This window comes from Myotis yumanensis, unplaced genomic scaffold, assembly GCF_028538775.1.
Source record: "Myotis yumanensis isolate MYYU_CA2020_CCGP unplaced genomic scaffold, mMyoYum1.0.hap1 SCAF_1, whole genome shotgun sequence".
NCBI classification, from domain to species: Eukaryota; Metazoa; Chordata; class Mammalia; order Chiroptera; family Vespertilionidae; genus Myotis; species Myotis yumanensis.
This window is the reverse complement of record NW_027223752.1, coordinates 95,191,982-95,209,056: the sequence shown is the minus strand read 5'-3', so window position 1 is coordinate 95,209,056 and position 17,075 is coordinate 95,191,982. Positions and strand designations below refer to the sequence as shown.

Genomic DNA, 17,075 nt, shown 5'->3' with positions numbered 1-17,075 from the left:
AAAAAAGGAAGCAAGTTAGATGGCTGTAGTTACACTCACAGAGAAAAATAACCGCATCAGTACATGCTCAAAGACTTGCCTAGCCGGACTCGTGAGAAGGCAAAGTAGCATTACTGTTGTTTCTCACCTAGATCCAGGAACTATGAATTACAGAGAAACTATATACTTCAAATAGGCTCAACACGTTTTTAAAATACGTTTTTATTGATTTCAGAGAGGAGAAAGAATATCAATGTTGAAAGAGAATCATCAATCGGCTGCCTCCTCCACGCCCCTTACTGGAAATCCAGCCCGTAACCCTGGCGTGTGCCCCAACTGGGAATCTAACTGTGAGCTCCTGGTTCATAGTCGATGCTCAACCACTGAGCCACAGTGGCCAGGCACTAGGCTCACCACTTTTTAAAACAATAATATATATTAAAGTTTAGACCAATCACTAGACATATCAAATGATTTCAAATCTGATTGTTTATAATCCAAAGATTTTCTAAATTCTTTTCCACTCACCTTGATGACTCCAGATGCTTTAAGCCCTTACTCAGCCAGCTCAAGCAACTCAAGGAGGTTATTTATTCAGGCTTTATTTTAATACCTCCAGTGGCAAGACACCATATCCCAAAGCCATTCACCCTGTATTCAAGCAGCTCTAATTGTTAGATAATTCTTCCTTATGTTAAAACCAACTCCCTCTTTCCTATTATTCTATACATTGGGCCCAGGCTAGAATTGCTCTCATGACATTGTTTGGAATTATTTTCCTCTGAGTACACATCAATTTTCCAAGTCCTAAGTCCTTCTTCAAAAGGTACCCAGAGCTAAGCACAACCTTCTTTGCTGGATGACCAATACTGTGTACAGTAGGACTACCATCTCCATCATTAATTCAACAAGCATGATTATGCAGCTGTTTGGGGCTATATCCTGGTGATACTAAGATAAATTAGACAACATCTTTGATTTCAGGGATACCATGATCTACAGGAGGAGCCAAGAATATTAGCAAATACATTCAACAAAAGAGCTGAGGGCTAAGGTTGACAGCATGTATGTTTCCAATGCTCCCTGGGAATGGGAAAGAGCCAGGAAAAGTCTCATAGAGGAGGTGTTACCAGGCAATCAAAAAAAAAAAAAAAAAGAGCATTCTGGGAAGAAGCAATAGTAAATCTCTGACACATGACTCAACAACTCAACATGATAAATTCAGGGAACTTCAAAAAGTTCTCAATAACTGAAATGTCCAGTATGAGGCATGACAAGGCAGGAGCTTAGGTTAAAGAAGCAGGCAAGGGCTATGGTGGAGAATGTGTATGCCATGCTTGTAGACGAGTGGTCTCCAAACTGGAATGCACATACCACAGGAGATGCACAAGAAAATCCACTTGGGGAAAATATGAGAACCTCTATATTGTTTTATCTTTTCTTTTTTTTTTTTTTTTAATCTTTATTGTTCAGATTATTACATTTGTTCCTCTTTTTTTCCCCCCATAACTCCCCTCCTTCCAGCTCCCACCCCACCCTCCACCCTCACTCCCCACCCACTGAGTTCATCCATAGGTGCATGATTTTTGTCCAGTCACTTCCCGCATCTCCCACACCCCTTTTCCCCCAAGAATAGTCAGTCCATTCCCTTTCTATGTCCCTGATTCATTATAGTCACCAGTTCATTCTGTACATCAGGTTATTTATTCACTTGATTCTTAGATTCATTTGTTGATAGATGCATATTTGTTGTTCATAATTTGTATCTGTACCTTTTTCTTCTTCTTCCTCTTCTTAAAGGATACCTTTCAGCATTTCATATAATACTGGTTTGGCGGTGATGAACTCCTTTAGCTTTTCCTTATCTGTGAAGCTCTTTATCTGACCTTCAGTTCTGAATGATAGCTTTGCTGGATAAAGTAATCTTGGTTGTAGGTTCTTGGTATTCATCACTTTGAATATTTCTTGCCATTCCCTTCTGGCCTGCAAAGTTTCTGTTGAGAAATCAGCTGACAGTCGTATGGGTATTCCCTTGTAGGTAATTGAGCCTCTTTCTCTTGCTGCTTTTAAGATTTTCTCTTTGTCTTTTGCTCTTGGCATTTTAATGATGATGTGTCTTGGTGTGGTCCTCTTTGGATTCCTTTTGTTTGGGGTTCTCTGCACTTCTTGGACCTGTAAGTCCATTTCTTTCTCCAGGTGGGGGAAGTTTTCTGCCATTATTTCTTGAAATAGGTTTTCAATATCTTGCTGTCTCTCATCTTCTGGCACTCCAATGACTCTGATATTAGTCCGCTTAAAGCTGTCCCAGAGGCTCCTTACACTATCTTCACACTTTTGGATTCTTTTTTCATTTTGCTTTTCCAATTGGGTGTTTTTTGTCGAATCTTTGGTTTGATTCTTGTGCTCCTCTGGTCTGCTATTGGGTATAATATTCTTTATTTCAGTCCGTGTATGCTTACTTTCTAATTTCTTTATCGTAGCATCGAGGGTCTCATTAGTTTTCGTGAGGCTCTGCACAAATTTATGGCAAGCCCTCAAAATTGCGATTCTTAGCTCCATATCCTCCATTTCTGTCATGTTTTTTTGTCTCCGCATCTTTTATGCTTTCTTGGTGCACCCCCTTGTGGTCTCTGTGCGCAGTCTTGTTCTAGCCAAGCCTTAATTGTTGTAGTTAACACTAGAGGGATTTGACCACCAGGCCGACTGGCGGTGGAAATCAGCTGTGGGAAAACTTCAGTCCTCAGGGGAGGCGCTAGTCCAGCCCTTGCCTGAGGCGATCGGCAAATGGCTGTGCGCAGGGTTTGGGCGGGGCGGGCTCAACAGGGCGGGGGGGAGGGAGCAGCTATGGCCACTCTCAGTCCGTCCCCAGGGGCTCTGCCTCTCTGTCCCAGCAATCGCTGCAAACCTTGGAGGGGCTGTAGCCAGACAGTCCCGCTTCTCCCGTTTGAGTCTGGGTCCCTAGAGACTCGCCCGGATCTGTAGCCCAGAGTCTGAGACTCACTCCTGATTGAAAACGACAATCGCGCCCTCAGCCGCCAGCCCGCTTTGCGCGCGCACCACCTCACCACCGCACCGCCGTACCTTTAAATTTTCCACACTGCGCCTCCGCTGAGCGTCAGAATGCTGTTGTTTTTGCTTCTAGTTGAAGAGACTCTCCTCAGCCAGCCTTCCCGTGGTTCTGGTTGATGTCCGCTCCGACTTTTAGTTGTATTTTTGAAGTGGTTGTCCACGGCGGCAGTCTCCGGTGTTTACCTATGCCGCCATCTTCGATTCTCCTATATTGTTTTATCTTTACCCCAATAATTATGCAAATATTAAACTTTACTAATATTTCATTTAGAGTGACACTGACACCCTCAATAGGTTTGAATGTCAAACTGTCACATGTCATATACAGCAAGCAAAGCACCCTGAAGGAAAAATGGGATATCCACAATATGGAGGGCTAGACAGTTGACCATCATTCTATCATTCATTTTGTTTCTATTTAACAAGGTGCATTTTATGGTGCCTAGTTAAGTATATACATATATATGAATATTATCTACTTTTAAGTAAATAAACCCTCCTAAAATAAACAAGTGACTGAAAAAAAGATCTCTTCAAAGAAACCCTAAACTGTAGATAACACTAATAGGGAAAGCACAAGAGGAGCTAAGACAAAGGCAGAGCTGATCCTTCCACTCCTTGCATACTCTCTTTTACTCAGGTAAAAATAGCAACAATACATTCAAATCTGTTAAAATATATATCATTGACATATTTATATGTATATCATATGTGACTATTTAAGTTATGGGTTTAAATATAGAATATGAAGAGCTTACAAATGTTTACTAATTTAATAAAGATTGATAAGCTCTTCTGCAGGGTTTTTTACTTAGTAGTAATAACTTTAAAAATACTTGTTCTTTCTGTCTTAGAAAACAAGGTCAAAAGACCAGTGTGGAGACCTTAGTAGATAATGCATTACCTCCTGCATACGTTGTCCCTGCACCTGAGCACTGCACCTTGCTGCAACACCTATATCCTTACACCTGAGGATTCCAAATCTACAAATAATTAAACCGGAAGTACTCTGTGATTGATGTCTAGCTGATGAGAGAGAGAGAGAGAGAGAGAGAGAATATTACTGTGCCTGGAGTGGAACAACACAGAAAAATTCTGCACTGGCTCTGGAGCTCACCAATGGGAGTGAGTCCCAGGTGCAGGGACCTTCCTGGTAACACCCCCTTTACTGGACCAGTCCTCCCTTCCTTTTCTCATTTCTGCTGTGCCTTATTTTTCTAAAAAGTTGGATAAAATTGTCATTAAATGTTTCTGTTCTTGATATTTGTTAGACTCTGTCAATAATGAAATACATGAAAATCAACCTTTTTTTATTATTATCTTCCAAAGCTTTTATTTAAGGGCAATGGTCCTTGATAGATTTTATATCTTGTTGAAAGCAGCCACATCCATGGAATGCACATAGTCCTTCAGCATAACTGTTTCAAATGTGTCATCTTTACACAATGCATTTGAAGTATTTTAATCATATACCCCAATGGGACTAGCATGGAAGATCCCCGGACCAAGCCGTCTGCTTGAATGCTTCTGACACGCTCCTCTAATTTTGCCATATCCCTCTCATCATCCCAAGGTTTTACATCTAATATCATGGTAGACTTGGCAACAAGTGCACGTTATTGGCTTTCTTTGACTCATACTGTGCAAAGCTTTCTTCTCTTTGCCTCTTGTCTGCTTTGCTTTCCTCCTCTTCATCACATCCAAAGGAATCAATGTCATCGCCTTTACTATCTGTAGCTCCACTTCCTGTGGTGTCTTCCACATTGGCAGAGCCATACTTACCCAAAGCTTTCTTCACTCCTGGCAGGCTGGCCTTGTCCTTTTTGTAAGACTTGATGTGAATATCCCAGCGGAGGGCATAATGCAAATTGGCAGGTAGTGGTCTGGAGGCTGCTTCAAATATTGCCACATCTGTTTGTAATGGCATCTACCCCTTGATACAGCTTGTGTCCACTAGGTAGTTGCTGAGCACCTGGAGGTCATCAGGGTTTTTCAGGTCTTCACAACCCAGGGCATCACCTGATCCTGGAGCTGGGTAGCAGCAGAAGAAAAGAGGAGCAGAGGTGGGGGTCCCAGCGCTAAGGGAAAAACATTACATAATTCCTTATACAGAGGTGGATAGAGATGGAGTTTCCCTCCTTCCCAGCTGGCCAAAGGTTAAAGGTCATATATTAATCTTCTCATTCCACATTGTAAAAATCAGAGACTCTGAATTAAATGGGCCAAAAATTATCAACATGCCTTTCTTTGTGTTTAGAAATCAAAAAACAACTTTTTTGTGACCCAATAAAGTAAAATATAATGGAGAATATACATTCTCATTAGTATTGCTATCTTTTATTTTGTATCCTCACCCAAGGATATGTTTTATTAATTTTTAGAGAGAGAGAAAGGGGGGAGAGAGAGAAAAAAACATCAATGTGAGAGACAAACATCAATTGATTGCCTCTTATACGCATACACCCTGGCTGGGGATTAAACCCGAAACCTAGGTATGTGCCCTGACCAGGAATTGAGCCCACAACTTTTTGGTGTAGAGGACAACACTCCAACCAACTGAACCACCCAGCCATGGTGGTATTGATATCTTTAAAACCACTCTGGTAAGGAACTACTGCATGTACATACAAACTTGACTAAAAGTGCAGGGAAAAGAAGAGGTCCTAGGACAGGGGTGGGCAACCCCTGGCATGCATGCCAAACATGGCACACCAGTAACTTTTGCTGGCACGCGAAACCCTCTCTTATAATCTTCCACTTACAATTTTTTTTCTTAATATCGACTTTTTTATTTTTCAGATAAATTCAGTGTAGGTGCATCTTAGATAAATAAATAATTTTACATAACAAGTTATCTTAAAGACCACAGACATGGATTGACGAGAGAGGGGAAGAGCAATTTCTATGCCTCTGCCTTAACTTTCCCTGCCTTCCTAGATCCGACCAGTGTTTTGGTTTCATCCACATATGCTTGTGAATCTTTGTTCTCAGTGATGAACTTTGTTAAGTCTTGTAATAGGAGTAGCCTGACTGATGAAAGTAGTAGTTCGTGCATATCTTTGAAGGTCATGAAATATAAACCTGATGTAAAATCTCTGTCATCAGTGACGCAGCAGCAAAAGTCCCGCTGATAATATCAAACGGAGTCATAAAGTTTTCTGTCGGACTATCAGTGTACATGTATACATTAAAAAATAAATGTACTTTTCATCATCATATACTGTGTTTTTGTCGCTCGAATGAATTTTATTATTTCTTCAAGGTTCTTCACACACATACACCTTAAGAGATATCAAGTAGGCGTAACATGTTCTCAAAAAATTAGGGCTGGCACGCAGAATTTTGAGTCAGAGATTTTGCTGGTTTTGGCACGCACTCACAAAAAGGTTGCCCATCCCTGTCCTAGGATCAAATGACAGTACTCTAGTAAAATCATTACCTACATCATCATAAGCAACTTTGTGTGTAAAAATGTTGAACCCAGAGTAACATTTCATTGATGGTATTAAATTTTATAAAAACAAAGTCTTTGAAATATACTCCATATTTTTACAATATGTTTAAATCAACATTTAATAGGTAAAAACATAATCATGATAAGCTGAGGTATTACATAGAGATTTGCTATCTCATAGCAAAGAACTTAAAAAGAATTTTCATATTTTAAAATGATTTACATATTTTTCTTTTATAAAGACAAATGCCCAAAATTTGTTTACCTATTTTCTTTTTTTAAATATATTTCTTTATTGATTTCAGAGAGGAAGAGGGGAGAGAGAGATAGAAACATCAATGATGAGAGGGAATCATTGATCAGCTGCCTCCTGCACACCCCCTACTGGGTATCGAGCCACAACCCAGCCATGTGCCCTTGGCCAGAATCGAACCTGGGACCCTTCAGTCCGCAGGCTGATGCTCTATCCACTGAGTCAAGCCGGGTAGGGCTGTTTACCTATTTTCTTGATGAGACTGTTTTATCATTAGCATACTACCTAGCAAGATTTTTTTAAAAAAATTAATGAACACCAAAGTCTGAGCAAATTATTTCATGGATACTGACAAACTGATCTAAAGTTTTTATGGAAAGCCAAATGACAGAGAATACCAATATTGAAAGAGAAGAACAAAGTTGGAGAACTGATGATACCTGACTTCAAGACTTACTATAAAGCTACAGTAATCAAAACAGTGTAGTATGGGCAAAAGAATAAACAAGCAGGTCAATGAACAGAATAGCAGACCCAGAAAGAAACCCCAATAAATATAGTCAACTGATCTTTAAAGGAGCAAAGACAACACAATGAAATAAAGATAGTCTTTTCTACAAATGGTGCTAGAACTGGACATCTGCATGCAAAAAAATTAATCTAGATACAATATTTTCACAAAAATTAACTCAAAATAGATTATAGACCTAAATGTAAAATGCAAAACTGTAAAACTCCTAGTAATACCTCCTGGTGATATCTTTTTAGATGAAATACCAAAGACATGCTCCATGAAAATAAAATAACTGATAAGTTGAACTTTATTAAAGTGTAAAACTTCTGCTCTACAAAAGACAATATCAAGGGAATTAGAAGAGAAGCCACAGACTGGAGAAAATACTTGCAAAAGATACCATCTGGTAAAGGACTGTTATCGAAAACATGTAAAGAATATTTAAAGCTCAACAAGAAGAAAATAACTTGACTGAGAAATGGGCAAAGATCTGAACACACACCTCACCAAAGAAGACATACACAATGCAAATAAGCATTTGAAAAGTTGCTCCACACAGTGCACCTGTAATGCCTCACTCAGGTGACAAAAGAGGTTGAGAGACTGGGCCCCACAAGACATCTACTACATAAGGTCACTCTACCAAGACTGAGAGACATAGCAGCTCCACCTAATACATAGAAACACAGGGAATCAGCCAAAATGAAGAGACAAAGAACAAAACACCAGAAAAAGAACTAAATAGGCAATCTACAGATGCAGAGTTCAAAACACTTCTTATAAAGATGCTCAACAAACTTAAGGGAAGAATAGATCTATTCAGGTAGAACTCCAACAAAGAGATAGCAAACATAAAAATGGAGATAGAAAACACAAAAGGGGAACAGTAAAAAATGAAAAATAAAATAACTGAAATGAAGATACACTGGAAGGAATCAACAGTAGATTAGATGAAGGAGAAGATGAAACCTTCCACATCCAGTGGAAGAAAAGACGAATCCAAAAAGAAAAAGAAAAAAGAATCCCCCCAAAATAAGGATAGTTTAAGAGGCCTCTGGGACAACATCAAGCATACCAACATTCACATCATGGGGGTGGTGGAAGAAAAGAGAGAGCAAGGAATTGAAAACTATTTGAAAAATATATATATTGACAGAAAAGTTCCATAACTTGGTGAAGGAAATAGACACACAAGTCCAAGAAGGTCCCAAACAAGATGAACCCAAAGAGGCCCACACCAAGGCATATCATAATTAAAATGCCAAAGGTTACAGATAAAGAAAGAATCTTAAAAGCAGCATGAGAAAAGCAGTTAGTTACCTACAAAGGAGCACCATAAGGTTGTCAACTTATTTCTCAACAGAAACTATGCAGCCCACAAAAGATTGGCATGAAATCTTTAAAGTGATGAAAAGCAAGGACTTACCAGTACAACCATGATTACTCTATCTAGCAAACCTATCGTTTAGAATTGAAAGACATATAGAGTTTCCCAGGCAAGAAAAAGCTGAAGAAATTTATCACCACCAAACCAGTATCATAAAAAAAATTAAAGGGTTTCTTTATGAAGAAGAAGAAATAAGATTAAAGTATGAATAATAAAATGACAATAAATACATATCTAACAACAATTACTTTAAATCCAAATGGATTAACTGTTCCAATCAGAAGATACAGGATGGCTAAACAGGTAAGAAAACAAGACCCAAACATATGCTCCTCTTGGCTCTCAGTTACCCATCATTGAGTTGATTGATTCATGGCACCCTATCATCATCAATATCTGAATGACCACTATTTTATTTATACTTTTTGTTGTTGTTACTTTCTTTTATAATATATTTCCAATCCCATTTCTTCTTAAGGCTTCCCCCACAATATTGGAACTGCACTGACAATAAAAAAAAGAATTGAGGTTTCTACAATGTTAATTTTCCCATCTATGGAAATGGCATATCTCTCCATTTATTCAGATATTCATTCATTTATTTAATATATTTCTTCAATGCTTATCATGTTTCAAACTCTTCTCTAAAAGCTGTGATCACATTAGACAAATTTTGGGGGGTCTTTTAAAATTTTTTAAATATTTTTCTGTATTATCCACATTTTGATAGATAATTTTCTATATGCTTCAAGTTTTGTTGTTATAATAAATGGCATAAGATTTTTTATTTTGGCCCTAGCTGGTTTTGCTCAATGGATAGAGCGTCGGCCTGTGGACTGAGGGGTCCCGGGTTCGATTCCAGCCAAGGGCACATGCCTGGGTTGCAGGCTCGATCCCCAGTGGGGGGCATGCAGGAGGCAACCAATCGATGATTCTCTCTCATTGATGTTTCTCTCTCCCCCTCTCCATTCCTCTCTAAAAAATCAATAAAATATTTTTTTTTTAAAAAGATTTTCCATTTTGTATATAGATTGATGTAGATATAGATGATATAGATATAGATATAGATACAGATATAGATGTAGATATATAGATATATTGTTTGTTACTTCTCACCTGAGGATATTCTTTTCATTGATTTTTTTTTTTTTTTAGAGAGAGAGCAGAAAGGAGGGAGAGTGGGAGAGAGAAACATCGATGTGAGAGAAACACATTGAGTGGTTGCCTTTTGCACCTGCCCTGACTGGGGCCAAGGAATGAACCCGTAACCCAGGTACATGCCCTTGACTGGAAATTGAACCCGAGACCCTTTGGTCTGTGGGTTGATTCTCAACCACTTCACCACACCAACCAGGACTCCATTATATTTTTAACTGGTTAGTGCAAATACAGAAGAACTCTGTTAATTTTTTTTGCCTTTTTGCCATTGTAACTTGTATTCTTTTATTAGTTTTAACAGTTTGTTCATTGTCTTAAGTTTTGTCTCTTACCTTCCAGTTCTTACATTTTTTATGTCTTTCTTGCCTTACTTCATTGGCCAGAGACAATCACTTCTGCAAGAATTCTAGAACTACCCTCTCAATAACTTAAACTGATAATGAAACCATCAATCTACACTTTGCAAACTAGCTTTTCTTCTTCTTCACCTCTTCCTCCTCCTCCTTCTCCTTCTTCTCCTCTTTCTTTCTTCCTTTCTTGCTTTTTTGCTTTCTTTATTTTTTCTTCTTTGGAAAAAAAGGTCTATTGTATCTTCTAGAATTTCTCATTCCTCAATATTATTTTTTAAAATTTTAGTCCAAATATTTTCAGGATTTTCTAAATGAGATTGTGTGAACATTCTTTGAGGCCATTTTGTTTGCTAAATGCCATGTTTCAAGTTGTCTTATAGAGAAATTCAGGTTAAGTCCTACAGATGCTGGACAAAGGTAACCAAGGAAATTTTATATGAACTTGAAGACTTTATCTAATAACAGCTGTAAATGAAGGTCACACATATTTATTTAATTTCTAGTATAGATTTATTACCATCTCACTATCATCTTCAGAGTTGGCCTCTTAAATAACAGAGAATGGGAAGAATAGAATGCATTATAAAGGCTATAGAGGTAACAACAGATGTTAATAAGATGCCAAATAATATTTTTAAAAAATGAAGAATTCTGAAGTTCAAGTTCATTTAGTATGTCATGGTTACTTAAGAGTAAAATCAGGAGTTAGTGTCTGATTTGTACCTGTTGTTTAAAAAGATACTTTAACTTCTATGTATGATCATTTTGTTACTTTTCAAAAGCACTAAATTCCTGTTCAATTGAAAACATTTCCAAAACAAACCAATTGGTCATTTCATGGATATTTATACATTTGTTTATGAATCAATTATTGTTAATTACTTGTATGTGTTTCTTTTCATTATGTTAATTCTGTGTATCATTACACTTTTTGTTTTGCTTGGCTGTATTTTAGTATCTAGTTGGCTTGTTATATTGATACCAAAACAAATATTTGGCACATGTTTGAAGTGGAGTATAACTCAGAATGAATTTTAAATGGTTTCTTGTGAAGCCAGGAAAACTGTTGCAACACTAGACACATAAAAATATATTTACTCAGCTAATACATGTTAATATTCATTGCTTGGGTAAGAAAAAATTACTAAAAAATATGTACTTATATATTTTATATATTTACTAGTATATGTTTATATATAGGTAACAATTACAGAAAAGCTGCTGCATTAATAGGAATCAATAAACTAATCAGTTTATTTCTCTCTACTTTTTGCTAAAGAGAATATTGAGAGAAAAATGACAAGAATGGAGAAGGGAAGCAAGACATACATATACTATACTTAAAATATATTCTCCAAGATCATATTTCATTGTTTAGGTTATAACATTTTACTCTTTTCTCCTTCACAAGTTTTATTTCCTTACCATTCTCAACAGTCACTTCCATACTCACTCAAGAATAATAGTAATTACATCAAGAAAATAGCAATTGATACTATCTTATTTACTGTTTTCATCCTGAAATGTATAAACTATTAGTTTAAGTTCTTTTTCTGCTGGATTGGATTTAATTAATAACTTGGATCATTCCATTTTTCTATAAAAACCACAATGTAACCCTGAGGATAAAAAGAACTCATATTAAGAAAAGAAGAGAGCAATAGCCATACACTGAAAGGGGTGGTGCTGGTTAAAAGCACTAAAAGCAGAAATATTTCCAGTTCACTCTTCTTTAGCTTTTTCTAGAGGAACAAATCCAAACAGTGTTATGACTTATGTTTCTTTCTTTCACTTTACAGATGCTGAAAACTTTCATTTCAGGTTTCTATCTCCTAGAAGTGGGGTGAAAAAAAGCTGGTTATTATTCCTAAACCCATTGAAATTGCATTTGTGGCATCAAAATGGATTTTTTTTTTTTTAGAGCAGGATGTTGGGTTGATAGTAAAGCAGCTGCTCTGCAACAAACGAAAGCAAAAATTAATAAGAGACCTTAGCAAAAGAAAGACTATTGGTTTTGCACACCCAGAGCAAATTGGCTGGATTTAGAAGAGCACACTTTGATCTTTTCCAGACTAATTACTGCTCTGTGGTTTGACTGTTTTGTGCATTATTTGCCCTTCATACAAAACCGAAACTGCTATGGTACACAGCTGTAATACAAATGAAAATCTGACATTCAGTAAACAAAGCATGGCAAGGGTCATTCTTTCAGCACAATAAATGCATAATACAATTTTAGAATGCCTTTTGTATAAAAAAATGACACAATTTAAGGCAGTTTTGAACTCAGAGTAGGCAGTCAAGGCTGTTTGTAAAGGATAGAGAAATTGCTCCCAATTCTGACCTATAAATATAGATTGAAAACAGTGTATTCCAACATTGCAGAAATGCTGAGGAATTTATATATTTACAGAAATAAATGTGTCCATTTTTAGAAGATGGTTTTTCATTTGTCTATGAGGTTAATTGGGAGCAGATTTCTTAAGCAGCTGTTTGCAGTAGCAATAATGATGTTTATTCACCAATATGATTCTGTATTGGCTTCTGGGAAAGAACTCAGATTTTTTTATATGTAGACTTTATATTAAAGTATTTAATGCTATATTTACTTTTCAGTAAATATAATGAATTCAATAATAACACTTTCAGCAAATACCAATTAAATCATTTTAGTTTATATTATTTATAGACCACCATAATTATTAAAGCATAAATCTCTTTCTGCATAAAAATATATATTTAGATTATAAATGGGTCATCCTTCTAAAGGGAATCCTTTTAAATAGTTTGTATTTAAACATGGTTTTGACAATCTCTCTAACATTTTGTACAATAAGTTATCATCGTATGACTAACAACTGGAAAGCATTTATCTGATAATACTTGACCCAGTTTGTATTTAACCAGCTTAACCTTTAGAACTATATAAACTTTACCCAATTTTTTTTCAAACACACATTTATGCAACTTCAAATATACCTGCCTTTTAAAGTCAAAGGACTTAGCAATTTTACTGTTTAATGCTGAAATATTTTAAATAAAGAGAAATATTTGATTAAAGAAGCAATCTATTAAAAACATTTCTTGCTTGGCTGGACAGAAAACATCATTCTTTTATGCTTTATTTCTATCTCAAACTTTTGAAAATAAATGGTTCAGATAATATGGATGATATAACTCATTTAATTAATCATTCTTTAAAAACGGAAAAAATATTTATAAAGGATTGATTGATAGCCAACTATCATAACCAAGGCAGTACACCATGGATGTTAAAAATTGGAAATATTGAACTCTTTTATTCAATCATTTAAGAATACCACACATTAGATGTTGAGCAAGCTTTCTCTTGGTCATTTTTTATTGCTATATTAATTGCTATATGAATTATATAAATTTTATGACCTTCAGTGCCTCCACATTTTGCTTTCAAAACTTAGCTGGATACATCCTTCATATGCACACAAAGCTGTTTTCTAAATGCCTGTTTTTGTCTGGCTCATTTGCCTTTACCTAACAGAACAGCTCTCCTGGGGGCGATGGTGGTGGTGTGGGGAAAGGGACGAAGAGTAGTTACCTATTCACAGAAAGAGACTTGAGAGTTCAGCACAATACAATTTCACAATATGTTTAGAAGAGGCCCAGTGCTGCGGTGCTAAGCACCATGTAGGAAGGTAGATAAATACATAGAGATAGAACCATAGACCTCAGCCAAGTGGATTGAAGAATAGCAGAGAATCTATAATGCTTTCTACTTCAGTAGCAATCAAACCCAACCTCTGCAAACTAATCAGCCTGCAAAACACTAATAGAGATAAGAGAATATTGATTCCTGGAGAGCTCACCTATATTTTATTTTCCCCTTAAAAATAATCACAGAATGCTATTCTAAAATGTAAAGATTTTTCCTCCACAACATATAAAACAGACTAGTTCCTTTTTGCTAATATTCTAGGATTGTCTCAGAATGACTGCATACAGTACCTTTGTTTTCATTTTAGGGAGAAAATTAATAAATAAAACTAAAAGCATTATTTGCCATGCATTCTTTTCCTCAGGAATGTTAAGAGTCTTGGGGTTATATATGACTCCATTTAGTGTGCTTTGTTTTCTATGACCATTGATTTTTTTAATGTTCCTTTCCATTTACTTTTGTCCTAAGTCATGCCTTCAGATTTGGAAACTATCTCCAAAAGAAGAAGAAAAACTTTTACTGTTCCCTTTCCAAAGTAAGTTTTCTTATTAAACACCAAATTAAAGTCCCCCTTCTAACTTACCTTATCAAAAATTAAAAAGAAATAACGTTCATCAAGGTAGAACTTTTTAGAACAAAAATTGAAATTCTGAAAACAGAAATTAGATTTTATTTAGTGGTAGAAACTGCTTTCCATAATGTTTTCTTAATTATCCTGTAAAATAATAAAGAATTCTTTTGTGTGCTGTACAACCAATTATAGCCTTGAGATTGAAAGACTTTTTGAATCTCCTCAAATGGTTAATGTTTCAAATTTGTGCTTTGGGGTTATTATAGTCACAAGTTCTGTTTTAAATTAAACAGTTAATTACAAGGAAGCCATTCATAAATAGCAACGCGCATAAATCAGAATGAATAGCAGGGGCTCTGCATATGTCCCCTTTGCCCATAAGACTCTTAGAACAATTTTTTATCCCAGGAGAAAGCTGAAATTTGTCCAGTAGCAACTCAGACATCTTTGCTGAATGTGCAAATTGGCACCACTATCACCAGCACGCTTTGGTGTGAGAGACTGGCAGCACTTGTTTCTGCCTCTAGAAATACCCCCTACAGCAAAGTGTTCTCATAGGTCATTCGGAGACTACTACCAACATTACCCCATTTCCTTCAGGCAAGAACCTAACTTCATCCAGTCCAAGAAAGAAAAAAAATTCTCAACCTTTGAGTGAAATGTGAGTGCTTTCAGGAAATCTCATAAAAAAAATTTTTTTTACTCAACATATAAGGCTTTTAACTGCTCCCCAAACCATTTTTCATCTCCTTAAGGTTGGAGGTTACAGGGTACTTTTTAAAATGGATTTAACACTTGCTGATGAGTAAGAAAATTAAAGACATAAGTGGCCAAGACTGGATGGCAGGGCCACTACCAAAGACTTCACACAACCACTGTTCCGATGCCTGCTTTCATTTCTGTGCATTCAAATGCTTACAAACAAGATTTGACATTTTTCAGAATTCAACTGTAGCCAGAGCAGAAGATGGCACATTCTGAGCATTCCATCATCGAGCGAGGGCTAGTTATAGAGCTGATGGCCCTCTCACCTTACGAAAGTTATTTCACATTTCTCTTCCCCATTCATAAAGTAAGGATCAAAATTAGCTTTGTGGGAGAAAGCCTGACAAACGTGAATAAATAAAATCATCTTTAAATGGTTTGAAGTCAGGTACAATTTGAGTTAAAAAAATAATACCTTGAACACGTTTTGATCTGACATCAAAGCCATGGGAATGAAATCAGCTGCTTTTCACCTGAACAAATCCAGTAGCAATCATGCTTATTAAATACTTGCACATGGTTCTGTGATAAAAGTTGTACTGTCATCCAGAAGCTAATTATCTCAAATGAGGAGACTGCAGATAAAAGTACTTCATAAAGTATTAAGTACTACACTTGCAATAACAATAGTAATAGGTATTAAGTGCTTACCCTGTACCAGACAGTATGTTTTCTACAAAGGTTTATTTAAACTTTCCAGCAACCATAGGAGATAGATGCTATTTTTGCTATTTATAAGTGATAAACCTGAGATTGAGAGATACTAAGATACTTGCTTGTTCCACACAGCAAAAAGGAGAAACCAGGAAAAAGAAGCCAAGGGCTGTCTAACTTCCAAAGGATTGTGATGGCAGTAATGTTGACCTTTTCCCCCTATTAGAATATGCTGGGTTTGTCATGAATGACAATTTTTTTTTAATTTATTGGGATTACACTGATTAATAAAATTATGTAGGTTTAAGGTATATAATTCTATAATACATCATCTGTATTGTATGTATTACATTATATGTTCACCATCCTAAGTCATGTCTCTTTGTTTTTTAAATATATTTTATTGGTTTTTTACAGAGAGGAAGGGAGAGGGATAGAGAGTTAGAAACATCGATAAGAGAGAAACATCGGTCAGCTGCCTCCTGCACACTCCCTACTGGGGATGTGCCCACAACCAAGGTACATGCCTTTGACAGGAATTGAACCTGGGACCCTTGAGTCCGCAGGCCAACGCTCTATCCATTGAGCCAAACCGGTTAGGGCAGTCATATCTCTTTGCATCATCACTTATTTCCCCTTTACTCTATCCTGCCTCCCTCCACCCCCATTTTCCTCTGGTAATGAATATACTGTTGTCTATCTAGGTGGGTTTTTTTGTGGGTTTTTTGTTTTGTTTTGTTTTGCTTAATCCCTTCACCCTTTTCACTTTAGCAAGTGATACATTCATAAAACATTTGCACATAAATATTTTTTCTCTTTTAAAAATATTTTTCTCTTCACATTGCTTTTTTAAAAATATCTTTATTGTTGAGAGCATTACAGATGTTCTCCTCTCTTTTTCCCCCCCATTGCTCCCTTCCACCTGGTTCCCACCCTGCCCCACACCTTCACCACCTTATTGTCTGTATCCATAGGTAAAGCATATATACATGTAAGATCTTTGGTTAATCTCTTCCTGCCCCCTCCTTCCCCCTTCCCTCTGAGATTCATCAGTCTGTTCTGTGTTTCCATGCCTCTGATTCTATTTTATTCACTAGTTTATTTGTTCATTAGATTCCTTGTTCATTTATTTTTATTTTTAGATTCAATTGTTGATAGATATGTATTTATTGCCATTTTATTTTCATATTTTTTATTTCTTCTTCTTCTTCTTCTCCTCCTCCTCCT

At 36.4% G+C, this 17,075-nt stretch overlaps 1 pseudogene; it reads right to left on the bottom strand.

Moving 5' to 3' along the window:
* Positions 1–4,410: 4,410 nt before the first annotated feature.
* On the bottom strand, positions 4,411–8,707 carry LOC139009798 (elongation factor 1-beta-like; annotated as a pseudogene).
* Between the last annotated feature and the right edge of the window lie 8,368 nt (positions 8,708–17,075).